We start from the raw sequence: 18,088 nt of genomic DNA, 5'->3' as shown, positions 1-18,088 counted from the left end.
AAGCCCACTGTAAACTACCTCATTGCAGTTGGAAAACAGCCTGACAGCTGCTGATGTCTCCTGTGGCTTTGCTTTTTTTTTCTGATCAGAGAAAACTGAAGTAATATAGTCCTCGTCAATAATTGCAGTGCTTAAAAATCTTATAAAGGGATTTCTATTCTTCCCTCCGGAGATAACTTTTCAAAGGTTAAATTAGTTTTACTTGTGTGTGCTTCAAATATCTCGGCTCCCAATAAGGATCAAGTTTTGTTTTAAATAAACTGCTAGTTTGTGTGTTGCATTGGATTAGCACCTTGCTGAATACCTTCTCTTTCAATATGAGATGGACACTACAAAGCATTCAGTTTAAGTCTAGCTAGAGTCCCCCAAAAAGCTTCAAGACACTGTCTCGCTTGGCTAGCTTAGTTCTGAGATGGGTACTGCCTCTTTTTTGTTGTAAATTTTTTTTGTGGTGAACTTCACCTGAATTTATCAGCTTTGCTGTGCCACCTTATTGCTAAACATAACTTCAATAAGTATTGGTTGAAAGATCTGCACAGAGACCTATGGGAATTAGGAACCCTAATGTCTTTTGTCTTCAGCATGCACCTCATTTCAAGAAGGTCTGAGCCTAAAATATTCTCTCTGTCTCAGTGGTTCTCACACTGCCAAAACCCTGAAAGGTATAAGATAACAGGAAGGCTGTTTTATGCAGATTATAAATTTGGTAGGAGTGTGGATTATAGAACAGTAGTGTTTCTGTAACTATACATATATTTTTGTCTTAACTCACCTGTTTTGTCCTAGGTCAAAACAACAGATATTTGGCACACTGTACAGAGAAGTCACTTGTGCTTACCTGGCATGTCAGTTGTATTTACTGGGTAGTCTGTGAGTACACAGAAAAATGCTTTGTGAAGAACAGATGAAGGTGTCATCTATAGAAATTGTTCAGTTAGTCTGGATAAATATATTCCATATTTTCTTTTGGGGTCACCATGAGCCAAAGGTGTAAAGTGAAGTGATGGTGTCTGGTTTTATTAAAAATTTCCAGATTTGTCTCCTAGGATAATAGGTGACTTTCTACTGGCTAGACTAATCAAGGTTCTTCTTTCCATAACATTGTCCCCATCAGTGCTGCAAATGTCATCCAAGTAGATATCAAAGTCAAAGGGAGAGAAACAGACTTTTAATTTGTTACAGTACCATGTTGTCCTTCCTGATAGCTCCGGGCCTTTCCCAGAGGAAGTGCTCATGCTTCATTATGGATGTAAGCTTTATTAGTGTAGACGTCACCAAGTTCAAGTGTTAGGAAAAGCCTCTGCTTGCTAACAAAGGCCACGGCCTTGGATAATGCGACCGTTCTCCTTACTGAAGGCTGTAAGTCAATGTGCATGATATGCTACTTTTCTCCTTGTAGTTGTTTTTGTTTTGTTTTTTACATCTTAGTCCTTCTTGGTGATCTTGTGTGATGTAATTATCTCTCTCTGAAGGCTACAAAGGAGGACTTGAATGCTCTTTTTTCAGTACGTTCCTTTTGCTTTGGATGCAATCACTTCCCAGAGAAAAAGCCTCTCATTTCAGAAATCTGTATATAACCTATAGTCAATTAATCCACAGACTTCCATGTATGAATAGTACTTCCTTTAAGATTTCTTCTTCAGTTTTCAGGTACCAGAAGTGCAGCAGCACAGTGTATGCTCTTGTGAGACATTTTTTAATTTCTTTTACCTTCTGGCTGGCTTACTATTAAATGGAATTGTTGCATATCTCTAAATATGAGTTTGGGCTTCTTTTTACATTAGAAGTCTGAACTTTTATTTATTTCTATGCAGGCTACCTTCTGTATGAGAGATGCAGTGGAGGGGTGATTTTTCTAGGAACTTTCTTTTCCTGTCACCTTTATTTTATCCAACAACAGTTCCTTCCTCAGTAGCTGTTAGGTATTATAAAACCTTTATTTCTCCTATTCCCTGCCAGCAGATGAAACTTAAATGAATTGATAATGATATAGCATTCCATTAATTGCAGCTCCTGCTCTTTCTTCAGCCTGTTGGCCACCTGGGCTTTCCAGTGGCTCCAATATGCCATTGAGGATAATATTTAAATATAGACATCTCAGATATTTACTCTTCTAGTTACACCACTGTGGCAGATGCTGCAATGGTCCAGCATTAATATCTCCACGATCTATGCAAAAAAACCATGCTGTCCCAATGGTTTCTTCGTTTAGCCTAACTCACAGTTTACATAATAATTTACTTCAAGGTCTGATTCACCTCGAGTCATTTTCTCCTTCTCATTCCCTTCTCTCCTTCATCTTTAGGCATGGGCTTTCTGAAATCTGTTCCTGAATATACCCAAAGGTTGCAAGCATTTGAAAGCTAAGTGTGGATTCTGATCAAAATTTTACAAATGGTTTCCATTTTATTAAGGAGTCAGATTGAAGACCATTAATAAAATGGAAACTCTGCAGCTTAATCTAACCTTGATGTATTTCCAGCCTAATGCATCTGCTTATAGCCCTGTCACTGCTGGATCTGAGCACTGAGAGCATTGTTGAATACATTTTCATACCTTTGCATTTTTTCCCCCCTTTCCAAAGTTAGGCCAATTCTCAGCTGTTCCAGGCATCTTTCTCTCCCTGACTTTGGCTAGGATTAGGAGAGCCATGCCAGCTTTTATTTGATACCCTGTTTGCTGCTAAATGTGCAATATGTTTAGTAGAAGAGGAGTGATGCAGAAGGGAGACTGAATTGCAGCAGATTTCGGAGGTAAAAAAGACTGGCTGCTACACAGCTTAATTATCTGCAAGAAGTGTTACACTGATGAGCAACCCCATAGCACAACCAGATCCAAATAATAAGTAGTGATGGTGACCACACAGAAGTCTGCAGACCTGACTCAAGATTTCAGTTCCACAGAATTCAGGTTACCCACTATGTCCGACTCTGAAATTTCTGCTTTACTATGAACTTTGTGGACCTTTTGTGCACCACTGACTTTTTTTCCCTCCCAGCCAAATAATTCAGTTTTTCCAGCTGATGTATGGATCTAGTTAGGTTGCATGTATGTTACAGATCTGACTGAATGGGATTACCACTGAATTGTGGATTATCCTCGAGTGGTAACTACCACACAATTGCAAAATAATGTCAATTAATGTAATTATTTAATGGTTGTGTTTGGAAAGTGGAGTTGCAGGTGTTACAGAGCAAGTAGGTTTGTTTGGTTGTTTTTTTTTTAGAAGCTCAAAACATCTTTCTCTAAGGTTTAAGCGAGACTGAACCTGACTCTAGCAAATGGAGTAAAAAATTAACTTTCCAAGATGTATCAAAAATTTGGGGGTGATGATGAATTTGCCTGCACTTGCAATTTTCAAGGTGCAAACTTGAAAAATCTGTTTCTTTTTTTTGTTTGGATACTGTTATGAAGCCTGACACAAAGCCTTTCAGTGGCACTGGAAGAGGTCTCGTCTCTCTCATCACATCAGAGCACAAATCTCAGATTCCCTCTTCTGAAAGTGGCCTCTAGTTATTACATGAGTAAAAATACAGGCGATCTCTGCCAGACATACACGGAGACTAGGTGTCTGTGCTGACACATCAATACAAAGAACTGTTATCACAGGAAAATTTCTCCTTCTAAACCTGGGCTTAAACTAATATGAACAGACATATAAAGGCCCAGTGGATGACCTTTGCTCACATAAGAATATGTCTGCTCAGGGATTTCTTAGTTCATGTTAATTGATTGCCTGATGGGATTGATTAACTTATTGATTTCCTGTGGTTTGTGGTTTAACACAAGGGTTGGCCTAGGGGATGCTTCAGAAGTTTTTGATGTGGAAGAGAAATTTGGGAAAAGCCAGCACTAGCAATGATCGTCTTTTTGGGTGGGACTCCAGTGTCTTATGACGGATGAATCCCATTGCTGAGAGTATTAATGCTTGGCACGAGTAACACTTTATAGGCCGAGTTAGAGTGAAGTAAGCTGAGGAGTGAATTTATGGTGTCTTTGTTAACCTGTAGTGATTTTGTGTAAGCCACTTCAAGTGCTTATTAATAATGTCAGTGGGTGAGGTATCCATCTTCTCTTGTTCCTTTGCAGGCAAAGGGAGAGGGACTGCTGATAGGGTCTGTGCTTAAAATCTTTGTTCTTTTCCCCTTTCTGTAGGGGAGGGCTCCTAATTATTTTTTATGTATTTCTACTACCCCATACCTCTACTACCCTCCATGGTCCATATATACTTGAGCAGTTCTTACCATGGAGATGCAGGGAAAGACACAAAAACCCTCACAGGAGACCAGACTTTCAGCAAAGAGTAACCCCGATGCTGGGGTTTGTGTGTGTGTCTCTGCTTCCTGGCAAAAAACGCCATTAAGTTTGAGACAGCAGGGACAAAATTTAGATCTATGTGCCAATTTTGAAAGTATGTATTGAGTTTCTGGAGGATACAGCTGAAATGGCTTTCCTGTTGCTTATATAAACTTGTTTCAAAGAAATCATGCTGTAGACTGACGGTGAGGGCGCAATAGACTTTCTGTTCATACTCTGGATATTTCTTGGTACTTAGGAGACTGGAAAAAAAAATAAATATATGTATTTCTTATTAACCTGTTTGGAAAATAGTCTTCCCATATCAAAGCAGGTTTAAAAAGCAGATTGCATTTGATAGCAGTAACTAAAATGCAGTAAGAAGCAGCCTTTTGATCTGTTGCAAATAAACTCTTTTGCAGATAAATACGTTACAAGTGTATTTTTGTTCATTTGCTATCAAATTTAATAATAACCAGTGGAATTGAGTTCAACCAAAATGGTTTCATATCAGGCTTTGAATACATACTTTTAAATATTAAAAGATAATGATTTGTATGGCATTGTTATATAATGCATTTCTTGTCTTCTCTTGTGTGCGCGTGACGAATGCCAGTCGATAAGCCCGGGACTCTGGAGTCAGTTGTCTGGCTAGTTATTAAGATTAAGATAAGTACTGAGAAAGGAAAGATACAGCTCATTGTACTGCCCTGCTGGGACAGGGCCACCATGGATTCCAAGTGTAAACAATGCATTATTTCTCCCTGGCTTCTTTCAAACCCAAGGTGTACAACTGTAAATATTTGGGAAATATGATGGAAAGAGTATGGAAAGACTTTTTTATTTTTTTTAATCCATTAAATGTTACTACTAAAACGTGAATCTTAGCCCCCACCTCGGGTGTCAAATCATTACTCATCTGTAAAAATCCAAGACCTCTTTCTTTTAATTAGTGATTAAGTTTGTTTTTCCTTACCCACGCCATAAAAAAGCAGACAGACATTTGGACAGGGTTATCACTAGGCATTCATGCTGAATGTGCCGCAACAATAATGATATAGTTAAGGCTTGCACAGCAAAGATCAATTAAGGGTTTTTTTCCTGGGCAGGAGGGGGAATAGCATTGGAAAGCCTGAACTACAGAATACTGAAGGGAACGCAAAGCCTCCTTCTGACTTCATTACAGAGATATTTTTATATATATATATAAATATATGTATATATATATATTTTTATTTTTTTAATTTTTTTTCCTGAAGTTCAGTTGTTGATTCTCACTAAGTATAATGAATATGTGCTATGCTACAAATTGGTAGTCAGTGCTTTCAAGACAGCAAAGTTGGATTGTGCGTAGGATCACTGGAGGAATGATAGAAAGCAATAATTTAGAAAGTGTATTGAAGCTGCATGCTGTGCAATGTAGACCTCTGGGTAGCAATTAATTTTTGTTAATGAATTTAAAACAAGATGTATGGAAATGGTTATATAAAATGTATACACTGCTAAACAGCTAACTAGTCCTTGGGGTCTGCGTTTTCATTATCTGTATGTAAATCATTTCAGCAAGCATGATCTAATGAGTCAAAAACTGTTTTGAAATTCGAATTGAGATTTGCAAGACACTTTTTGGAAATCTTTATGCCCTGCTTTATCGGATGGCCCTTACAATGAAGATATGTCTGTCCTTTGATTAATCACCTCCTGTGTGGAAATAGTTTGTAAGTTTTCTTGTGTTTCAGAAGGGTTATTTCTAAACTATAGGAATATCCCACATTAGTAGGGCTGGAAAATTAAGGAACATTCAGACCATTCAAGAGAAACGAGCATTGCTGAATGGTCCCCAGTGACCCCTCCTAAATCTGGTGTTTCTTATGTGGTAGGAAATAACCTTTATTTTATTATTTTTTTTTTTAATTTATCTGGCAAAACTATGCAAACTGCTTTTTCCTGAGTGTCAGAAAGTTCTATTCCTGAATTAGAAGCTGTTTCTCTACTTCATATGCCAGTTAAATAATTGTGCTTCCTTAGCTCCCCTGAGGTATATGCTACAATTTCCTCTTAACCAGCAATGAAGATAAATAGCTCTTGTATCTTTTCTGTTTACAATTATCTTAACAATACCAAAATTAAAGCAGAATCAGTGTGGCATCATAGTATCTTAAAGAATCCTGAGTATAGGACAAAAAACACTTGGAATACTTGGTGCAAGATATATAATATCTAGAACCTGTGTACGTGTATATACTTGCATGTATATACATACATGCATATACATGTATGTATAACTTCAATTACTAATAGACCCCAAAAGACTGAGTAATTAAAAATGACTTCTCAACTTGGTGTGCTGTAACCAGATAAATGAAATGTACAGGGTGGACTGGAATATTTGGAATATCACGCTCGGTTTCCCACTCCTTTTTTTCAGAGTGTGAGCATTATATCCTGGTTGTGTACATTCCAGTTAGCTGCAAGTGCGAAATCACTGCCGAGGTCGCTGAAATGTCAGTGGCACATAAGCTGAGGACAAAAATGGATGGAATTCCCTGTTATGACTGTAATTATCAAAACTTGAACGGTACAAGAGGAGTGCGTCCTGTACGCTGTGTACTGCCGTCTAGCAGAGACACTGCCTGGCTGAAAAGCCCTACAAACAAACCTATGCCCTAACCTATTTTAGATTTTTAAACATTTAATACACCAGATGAGTACGCTTAGTCTCTGGCACACACGTACAGCTTTACGCTGTATATTCACTGAATACTCTTGAAACCAGCTACATGTTTTTAAAGCTCTTTAGCTGAACCCTGTACAGTCTGAATTACCTAGGTAGTTAGCATTCCTGCCAATTTGATATGATTGAGACCTTTACTTGAACTGACCTCAGAAGGAATAGAAGACTAATTGAGGCAGCCCTAGTTCTAGCTCTCTAGAGGTGTAAAACACTGCAAATGGTATCTGGTGCATGCATAAAAAGGTTTACATAGCAGAAGAGGGATATGGGAAGGAAAAGAGAGACTTTTTTTTACTCCATCTCTCAGCAACCTTCTCCCCCTTTTTCTCTGTAAAGCTTCAAGAAAAAATAATTTTATTTATATCTTAATGCCATTGCATGGTAAAATAACAAGAAATGCATCCAAACAATGCAGAAGGTAAAATTAGGACAGTACTTGGGTATGTCAGGGCTGCAGTTAAAGCTATCTAGATAAAAAGAGATATTTTACCTCAGATTTGTGTTCTGAGGAGGCGGGGGCTGGAGGGGAAAAAAGGCTGAAAGTGAAACACAGCAAAAGAAGTCCGTAATTCCAATGTATTCAACTCGCCCAACAGAAGAAATGGCATTAATTCAGGTACTCAATTACTGTAATGTGGTTCAGAGCACCTCAATAGGTGTTTCAATCTCAAGCCAGGACTAACATTTGTAATCCTTTAAATGCACTTAAGAAATTGATGTTACAGCCCCACAATCTGTTAGGGGCCTTGCTTCCTGGCTGATTGCAAAGTATCCCACCATTAATTGGATCATCAGAATGTGATCCGCGTTCTGGTCCCCGGATTATGTAAGACTGACTTTGCTCTGACGCGCTGAACCAGAGGCTTCTTCTGCTGGATATTTTGACCCTTAATGTAGATAAGTGGTATTTTTCATCAATCTTAGCTTGCATTAAAAAAGGGAAATGTCAATTCAATGTGGGGCGTTTAACTTAATTCAACATCTTTTAATTTAATACCTTGGAAAAGTTAGTCCGTCTCCGACCTGCTGGAGACTTCTGCTGATGGAATGGTTTGTGGTACAGGACTGGAGGCACATTCCCACTCCCTAGCACAGTCAGGTCCCAAAAGTCTCTTCATGTTTCATCCCTGTATGAAAGGGAAAGACAGAAAAAAACCCAAACAATCAGCCCCCTGACCGTGCTTTGCCGTATTTGTAATGAGTTTCCTCGGCTCCTTTGGATTGCTCCCTAATGACTGCCCTACATGCCTGAGGGAAAAGGGACAAAAAAAATCATTGCGGACTTTACTGTTCTGTTTTCATTTTGGGCTTCAGGGTTTTAAAAAAAATTTTTTTAAACATTATCTTTTTTTTTGTGAATCAGGGTGTTTTGATTAATTTGCTCAATATTTTTAACATGTTTTGGTGCTACAGTAACAGATGATTTAGAAATCCTCTGCATGGACTAGACTTAAAATCTTGTTGAAAATAGGGGACATTCTTCTTGACAGAAGCAGGCTTTATCTGATTTTTTTTTTCCCCCCCCAAAAAATGTCCAGGACATGTCATAACACCTTTTTTGTTGTTATTGCTGTTGTACTGCATCATAAAAACCCTCCTGATACTGAATGCATTTGTCACAGTGGTACAGAAGGAAGTTCAAAGTAAACTGCAACGAATATTTTTTTTTAATTATTATTCCAATTAAAATAGTAAGCTTCTCACTTTTCTGGGCATTGCAACAAGCATCAGAGTAATTTGAGTCTTGTTGTGGCTTTGGGAAAACTGTTATATGGTATGATGCCTCTTGGCCTCATGGTTGTTAGGAGTGAAGCTAGTGAGGAGAAGAGAATAACATTAGGTTTCATGATCAAGTCTTGATGTTTCTCCTGGAATGGATGCTTAATAACCCTGGTTATGGCGATGAGTTCAGTAAAGTTAGTACCTGCTACCAAGAGATACGGATACATCAGAAATCACTTTCAGAATCTGAATTTTCCATGTATCAGAGTAAGAGCAAGCTCTTTTCACCTGTGTCCCACAGGGGCAGAAGCTCATAGAGACTGATCATTTTGCAGCTGGGGCTGGCTGACTTAGGTCTCTTTTCTTTTGTTTTCTGCCAATATCTCAGTCTTATTTTTCCAAGTCTCCCCTCTCCGTCCTCTTTTGCAAGTAATTCAAAAATAGTGGCGTACTGTGGGCAGGAAAAACTGCATAGACACACCAGTGGTGCGGGCGTGGTTGGATGTCATGTGTCACTGCTGTCTTCTAGGTTGTAGAGTCATCTTTTGGGAGGTCTGTAGACCTTTACAGGTTGAGGAAAATCAAAGTTTTGAGGCATCATCTTTCTGTTTCATGAGAAGTTTTCAATACCAAGGATAACTGGACTGAAGAGGGTGGTTCTTGTATTTCTCCCACTGTCCTGCTGGCCAGGACCAATTAAAAGTGTAGGGAAAAAGTGTAGGTAGTGCTGTGTAGGTAAAAAGGTCAAAACTTTGAGGCAGGAGTTTAAATAGGAGGTTTGGGACAGTCTCGTTAGACGTCTCATCTGTATGGATTTTGCAGTCACTTAGGACAGCACCCTGTGAGTTCTCTCAGTGGGTCAGAGAACATAGCTGTCCTCATCTTTGGTCCACACTAGTTAGGTTTTGTAGATTAGCGGAATACCTAGGTCAGCCTTATGGCTGGATTTATGGAGTCAATATACACAGACACACAGAAAGGCTTTTGGTGGCTGGTACTTTTGCGATTGTGAATACAGATAGGAAGAGAACTGGTCTGATGTTTGGAGTGAGCTGACTGGTTTTTAACAGTTAAGTTTGCACTGAGCAGGAGGAAGCAGAGGTTCTGGTGTTGGGTTGGGGGTTTGGGTCCATGTGAGGTTGCTGTTACTCACACAAGGTATGTGGCTCATACATAAATGCCTAACCTTGCTCCTTCTTTTTCCTCTCTTTTTTTTTTTTTCTGTCTTCTTTCTTCCTGATACGAATTGAATAGGCAGGTAGATATATACAGTCCTGGTCAGCCTAATTGGCGCTAGAGGTGATATGTTGCTACACGAGGACAGAATAACCTTTAGGTTTAGGCTCCTGGCTGGAGCACAAGAAGCATGCATTCAATTCCCAGCAGCTCTCTGACTGGTCTCTTTAAATTGCACTATGAACTGGTCATGGTGGTCTTCTCTCTTTGCACTTGTACCACTGCTGGCACAGGAGAATATCACCTGGAATAATAGATACTGTTGAACTGTAAATAAGAGCCCTGGCTAGAGATTTCTATAAGCAAGTGACCAGCTTTCAAAAAATATACTTTTCTACCAGCCATGTTTAATCTTACAGTAGTTGAATCTCTATGTTCTCCTTGAAACTGCCCCCATGGATGAAGACTGAGTTTGTGCTGTAATGTTACATACTTGCTATGCTAATACACAGAGAAGTCCAAAGATGTATACTGATGTATTATCAATGAAGGAATTACACCTACTAAAGCTTAAATATTTTAATAGACAGTGTTGAAAGAAGCTTATTTGGCCATGTTCAGACCTGGTATAACCAGAATCACCTTCCCTAAAGTGAGTGAAGCTGTGTCTACTTTGGCCAGAGTTAAGTTTAGCTCAGAGACTTCCAGATAAGTACTTAGTCTCACAACTCTGCTCATTCAACACCGATACAAAGCTCTTTTATGAAAGGAGTAATATGAAGCAATGTAGGTAAGGCTGTAATTATTTTGGCCACAGAACAAACATATTGTTTCTTCCTGCTTGGAAGGGCCTAAACTTCTGTAGAGAAGGTAGGATCTGTGATATCTCCAGTATTGATAGAGTTCCTACAGCAACTGCATTTCCCCGCAAGCTTTGTACTACCATAAGACGCTTCTGTGTTATTCAACTGTATGGAGGGGAAAGGAAATCTTTTGTAGCTTGTGGCTGTGCTTTCCCAGGCAATTGATTTTAAATACAGACAGTGTATCTCCGAGTGTTTTGCTGCATGGAGTTGTATTGGAAGCACGTCACGTCCAATCTGTTTAATTGGAGTCTTGGGTGACACTTCTCTGCTGCTTTATCCCCGGATAGAAAGCTGATCTACGTTTTAGCTTTAAGTACACTACAAGGTTGGAAAGTAAAGTTGAGTTTGCAATGAAACAGATATATTGGCTTCCCATGTTTTGAAGACAAATGGAGTCTCATCCATCGCTGCTGTACCAGTATGCCGGTGCTGTTTCAGGCTGCTTTGGGTTAGGATTTCAGTTTGCCCTTCCTTCCTAATGGGGTCCCTTGGTGGAGAGTGCCATCCAAGCACAGGATGGATGAGATGCCCTAAGGACCTATATCAGGCTTGCCTTTTAAGCAGTGCCTTGCTGAACTGTGAACTGGGCTTCTCTTGAAGTGCTCCGTGAGGATATGAATTCAGTTTTGAGACAAAAAAAGGGGAAACAACACCACATCCAGCAGCATATGCCAGCTTGAAAGCAGACAGTATTCAGTGGCAGTGTTAATATGCGTGTAAAATGATTTTCTTTTGGTGTCTCAAGTATTTCTCAGGGGCTCCTTTCTTTGTTTAAACTCCCTGTGGAAGGGGCAGAGAAAAATGGCTGGTGCGTTTGCTTCAGCCACTGTCAGCGTCAGGCTCGCAGCAGAATTAATTCTGTCCTCTTTAATGACCGTCAGTTACCTCATTGCCAGGGAAATGGCCCCCTCCGTCTGCAGGATCATAGCAATGAAGTTTTGTTACGCAGGACAACACGCTTCTCCAGGCTGCCCGCAGAGGCTGAGGGGTTTCTGCCTGTATGGCCGGGCAGCACAGGTTTCTCAGTTCGGTAACGCTTATGGCTCCCAGGGTAGGCTCTGTATCAACAGCTTGCATGGCCACTGTTTGGCGTGTTATTCTTTTTATTTTTTCTCTGAAAAATAAACCTTGTACTTCCTTCACATTGCAGAGAAAAGATTTAAAAGAAGCGGGTAGGGTGAAACAAATCCACGTGCTGTATCCATCGTGATCATATCCTCACCTGGACTTCTCTGTTCCTTGGGACAAGATATGTTTGCAGGATCAGGTGGATGTGTATAAATACTGTATGGTTTTGTTATTGGGGATGCATACTTTTTCAGGCTTGGACTCCTGCTTGAATTCATGAGACCATCTCTTTCACACAGGCTCAAGTGTAGAGAGTGCAAATATTTTTCAAGGCAACGATTAATTCAGCAGATTCAGACCATCCTACACAGTGGTGCAAAACAGGTGCCCTTTTTCTACTTCCTAACCTTGGACTCGTTATGAACTTTACCTGAGTGGTTAGTCAGATGCTCTTGCTAAAAAGGACAAAAGCATCCTATAAGGGAGCACCAGTCAGCGGGTTTTGGTGTGTTGTGAGTGACAGCTTACATGTACTAAGGTGTGAAGCTGAGTAAGTGTCTTTTAAATAGTTGATTTGGGTCTCAGTGTTGAGCCCAACTGTTCCTTGAAACACTCTATGCAGTACAATAACTTAGAATGTAATGGTCTTGTATAGGGAGGCAGGTTGTAAATCACAAGTCAACTCCTGAGTGATGGCAAGGGTGTGAGCACTCTCCCTGCCCTTGTCTTTCCTTTCCCAGTCTCTCATTCTCATATATATATATATATATATTTGTTGTTGTTATTATTTTTTAAAATTTATTTATTTTTTAAATTTTCTTTCCTCCCATCACCTCTTTGGAACACAGGTAGGCATGTTCCTGTGTGACTCTGACAAGCATATGCCCTGGTTAATCTGGTCCTTGTGTTTGATTTTAATGTCTGTTGTCACCTTGCCTACTCTGAGAAACTCTTACTGCCTCAAGTAGCTTTGAATGTACCAGTAAGTGTGTGTTGTAGAATGAGAAGTGAAACAGAGAATATCTTCACTCAAGATTTGGAAGTGGTAGGAAATGACCTCTTACACTTCTTTTGCTTTTTAGATCTTTAAACCCTAAGCCACCCTAAATCTACTGTCCCTATAAAAAGCTGCATTTTAAAAGGCTTTAGGAGGCTTGCTGACCTTGCAACCTACTTTGTAAGGAGTCTGCACCCACAGCTATTAAACAAAATTAATTTCAGCACTTTTAAATTGTTAATCTTGCATAAGACAACTTGCTTGCTCTCCAGTGATCCCACAGGTCGTCATTCTGTGAGCTGCAAGCCATCACCAGGGTTCGTGGCTCTGAACATCATCAGTCTGCTTGTGGTCTCCCAAATGCCTTGCAAAATTAATTCCTCTGCCCTCCACTTTTCCTCCCCAGCAGCTCTTTGAGATGTGGTGAGCTCTGCGTGCATAGCAGTCAGTCACCACCAGCCACACCACAGATTATTCTCATTTAAGGTTACTCTATTGTAAGTCAGTGCTTCTGATCCTCAACTGGCAGTAATGAACTTTGGGCAGCAGGACATGAATTCAGGTAGGAAACGACAGTTTTAGTCTTTGGAGTGTTAGGGTTTCTATTGAAAGGGCTATGTCTCTTGTGAGTTAAGTTTCTACATGCCTATGGAGCAGATGCTTTACCGGGTACTAATTTATTTTGAATCATCTTAAGTGTATGTTTTGTGCCTGGCCATGAAACTCAGAAATGTTGTCTTTTTTTTCCTCCAGGTAGTGATGTGTGTGAATGCATGGGGGCTGGGAGACAAAGTGTCTGCTCTATCTGGTATTATCATGCCTGGTTGTCCCTGCTCCTTCCACCTCTTTTGTCTCTGCCACTCAAGCCAATTTCAGCCATCCGCCGACTCTCATTTGGGATAATAGCCTCTCTTTTTACTGTTGTCTTGTCATGTTTGATTCGGCAGCACAAGGGTTTTAAATTAGCCAAAATGTTTGCATGCTGGGCTTACTCCGCTGCCACTACCAGTTGTAGAGCCACTAAACCACTTGATGCTGAAATTGATGATTGCTCGGAAGGAATAAGAAATTGTTGGTGGCTACCGGGAAGATTCATTTGCGCCGGGCCCCTTTTAAGAAACCTAGGGGGGAGGGAGAGAGAGATTTCCTTCATTTTCCTGCTGCCTGGCTGGTGCTTGCATTGTGCTTGTGCCAGGTTCCTGCTGAGTGATTACAGCCTTGCAAGGCTGCGTAGTTCCTGTGATTTCAACATAAAAACAGAAAAGAAAAATACAGAGGGAAAGGAAGGAGGGGGTAAAGCTCCAAAGACTTGTAGTTCAATTCAGTAACGTAGAATTGTGATGTTTTAACTCACTCCTCCCCTCCTTTCTTTTTTTTTTTTTCAATCTAATTTATTCCTCCTGGATACAACTTTACTTGTTAGAAGTCTTACCCAGAAGACTATGTGTCATTCTGCCGGAGTTGGTGGGGCTAAACCACAGCTGGACTCTAAGCAGTTTTTAATATTCTCTGGCTTAAAACCGACTCATTATTAATGGGACCTGGGATCACCAAGAAACTGCAACTCTTCTAATAATACCCCTGCCTGCTCCACAAAAATGCATTTCACTTGTTTATAATATTATATTATATTACTCTTTAAATATATGAAGGGCCAGCATTTATAAGGGAAAAAAGATGACAGCACTAGAGAAACTGTACAAAGAGAAAACAAATGAAGCCATGGAATTAAATATTAATTATTAGGGCTGATTGAGGTATATAATAATATTTCAGAACTATATTCAATCACATAAGCAATGTGAGAGAGGCATCTTTTATTTCCATTGAGTGAATTTGTTTTCTTCTTGAAGATAGTATGTTTTGGCTTTTTTATTTGTAGTTTTGGTTTGGGGTTTCTGTTTGTTACTTGTTTGTTGTTTCTTTTTGTGTGTGTGTGGTTTGTGGGGGGTTTTTTTGTTTGTTTTTGTTTGTGTTCTTTTTATATTCTACCACTTGCTTCTGGGTTATGGTGATGATAGGTAGCCGAATGGTCAGAAAAGGTCAGTAAGAGTCCCATGTACAATGGCTCAGAATTTCCGAGTCCAAAGACAAATACTGTCGTCTAACAGAGAATAGTAGCAACTGTGATTTAAAAACAAAACAAACAAACAAACCAATCCAAACCCTCTATTAACCATATATGCAAGTTCCCAGACAGTTAGAAACATGGCTTCAGCGATATAATTCATTATATGGTGTCATAAATAAGACTCTAAATATGACACGTGGGAATACAATTGCATAGCATCCAAGCCAAAAAAAAGTGTTCTCATTTGATCTAATATTGCTAATATTATTACTAGTAATATTCTAGCACTTTTTTCCTGATTACTAAGCCACATGTTCTCTTGCATAAGAAACCCTTTTTCTGCCTAAAAGAAAAAAGCATCTTGTAAATTTGAAGGTGTTGACATCCAGCTTTATTTCTCTCTTATATGTAATAAATTGTGAAGAAATCATGTGAATGACTGAAGCCCTAAAAATACAAATCTAACTAAGAGGCCAAATCTCTGGGGCCCAGCAGTGGCGTGCGGTTGTGCAAGTCGAGCTCTAAGGGCTTCCATCTGTGCCAATTAACAGTAGACTGGGAAGCCAGGCGACCATGATGGGTTTACTCCTGTTATCGGTCTCTAACTACTGCACTGTTCAGAATTGCTGATTTCTCTGCAAAATCATGACAGATGTATTACAGGAAAATGTATTGGTTGAGTAGCTAGTGAGAGAGTTAATGCAAAGGATAATAAGTAGCTAAGGCTGTGTCCTCCAGCAGACTTTGATGTGGTTTGATAATATATGGGATGGGTCAATCTGCCCTATTAGCAAATGTAGCTGGTTTATGCTCTACATACAAACTAGAGATTTGATAAAGCACTAAATTAGTTTTCACAAGGTATTAGATGTTAGATACTTAATGGGATCATCATGCTTTTGCTACACTTGGTTAAGATGTGTTCTGTAACAGAACCATGCGGCAGCATGACATTTCACCAGGAAAAGAAGCGTGTCTTGTGACTGAATCACGAGTCTGGGAATTATAACGTCCAGGCATCACTTGGCTTCCAAATTACTGACTGTCTGATTTACCAGAGGGGTTGATCTTTGCACATCTGCAGAATGGGACAGTGTCCTTCCCTTTCCTCTTTACCTCCTTGTGAAGCTTAATCCACCCATTCTTGTAAGGTGTTTTTTTGGGGTTGTTTTTGGTTTTGGTGGTTTTGTTTGTTTGTTTTTCTTTTTAATCCTTGGATGAAAAGGGTGCAAGTAATCATCATTCTTTGAAGCTTCGTTTGCACAGACTAATGCTGTCCCACTTGGCAGGTGCTAGGAAATTCCCTAAACTTGACAGCAGAGAATTTATAGATTCAAGCAAATTTGAATAAGAAGCCTTAGTAGAGTGTAAAAGGAGAAGCTCAGGGGTTTGATGTTGCCCTCCACAACCATGCTCTGCATTCACTCTGTGCTGGTGTTCAACTAGTATTAAAAAGGTGAAGTAAAACCAATAGCTCTGTCAAGCTAGTAACACTTTTGTATGGCCAAAAAATCCAGTGGTAGGATACGTGACACGGGGACAACATCCTTGCCTTCACACACTCACCCCAATTCTACCGGTGGGGAATGTGGGTGAAGTATGCAACCTTCATGGGGCCACATGGTAAACTGGTCTCTGAAATGGGTCCTCGATGTGAACGTTCCCCTTATCTGAACTGATGTTTTGTCTGCTAAAAAGAGGCTGTTGCTTTGGTCAGCTGGTAATGCTTTTATAAGCTTGTTTCTTCACTATCAGAGAAAGGGCTGTAAAATGACTTTTTAAGTTCCATGAGTTTTGTCTTGTTAAATAAAAATCTAAAACTGCTGACAGCAGCTGCCTTCAGAAAACTATGTTTTAAAACCCATTAAGCATTTTGTAGTTATCACATGAATCTAATTTTTGCTAATGTTATTTTTCCCCCATGTTTACAGATACTGTTCTTAATCACATTTGAAATGCATCATTTTACTTTCTCTAACATGTTTCTACTTATGCAAGGAGCTGGTCCTGAATGACCACGGCCAGGCTTTGCACTTCTCCTAGCACTAAGGAGACATTCCTGCCTTTTTGTGAAATGCAGAAAGTGTCGTGTATAAAATGATCCCATTTGAAAGGATAGAAGCCTCATCCCAATATAGATCACAGTGGAAAATGACTCAAAATTACATGACAGCTTCTTCCCCCGCTTTGTCCCCCCCCACCTTCCTTTTCTCAGCCTGTTTCCCAGTCAGGCTGCAGTAAGAAATGCACCGTGTATTGTGACATCTTAGTTTACTGTTACTAATAATCCCTTTGCATCTTTCATTAGCGGGTTATTTATAGGATTGCAAAAGGGCAGCGGTACTGCTCAGCCTCTGAGATGGCGCTGCCAGTGTCCCAAGGACTGAAATGGTTTTTAAAAGCGCTGGGTTGCACCCTGGCCTCAGCAGCGGGCTTGCCTAGCTTGGGCAGAAGGAACCTGTGCCGCGCTTTGGGCTAAAATCCCACGTTTTAAACCCACTGAGGCCAATGTGGACTTCACATATGTGTATTAACGGGAAGACTTTGCCTCATAACTCCTAAGCCTGCACCTGATGAGCCACTCTCAGCTGGAAGGCTGCGCTTTCCCTAATAAATTCCTTTTTTTGAGCCCACTTGTTAGTCAGGCGTTGTGCACACTAACTACAGCGAGGGCCCTGTGTCTTGGGCATAAATTACTCTCGCGTGGCACTGTCTCAGAGCAGCCCCCCAGTTATGGATTACTTTGTTCTCGACTTGACAGGAACATAATTAGAACTGTTGATGAAATCTACCAAATTGTTCCTCCGTGGCCTCAATGGTCAGGAAATTTGGCTGAGTCGTATTTGTCACCGATGTAAAGGCTCTAAACACTTCATATTAACTATGTTATTAATGTGCCCTCTAATCTGTCCGTGAATTGGTAACACTTGGAGTGAGCTTGTGCTCTAATAGCACCTTGTGATGAATACATTGTAATGCTGCTAAAAAGTTTCTGGAGGGTTTGGGGGGAGGGGTGGGAAATGCAAACCGTAATAAAAGTGAACATTTCTAGGTCGTTTCTTTTCTCTGTATGTGCATTTTTACGTTATGCAGTTTTGTTTTGTTTAATTGGAGATTCATTTAGGCTTTACATTGACAGACCGTTTTCTGTTCTATAG

General features: G+C 40.0%; 1 protein-coding gene across 3 annotated transcripts in view; it reads left to right on the top strand.

Annotated features, from left to right (window-relative positions):
* Positions 1 to 18,088, top strand: part of ESRRG (estrogen related receptor gamma) — a gene marked incomplete at its 5' end in the record, with an annotated part of 369,448 nt that overhangs the window by 122,856 nt on the left and 228,504 nt on the right. The gene's annotated exons all lie outside the window — the stretch shown is intronic.

This window comes from Nesoenas mayeri (assembly GCF_963082525.1).
Source record: "Nesoenas mayeri genome assembly, chromosome: 3".
Lineage (NCBI taxonomy): Eukaryota > Metazoa > Chordata > Aves > Columbiformes > Columbidae > Nesoenas > Nesoenas mayeri.
The sequence above is the reverse complement of the archived record's forward strand: the minus strand, read 5'-3'. Positions and strand labels throughout refer to the sequence as shown.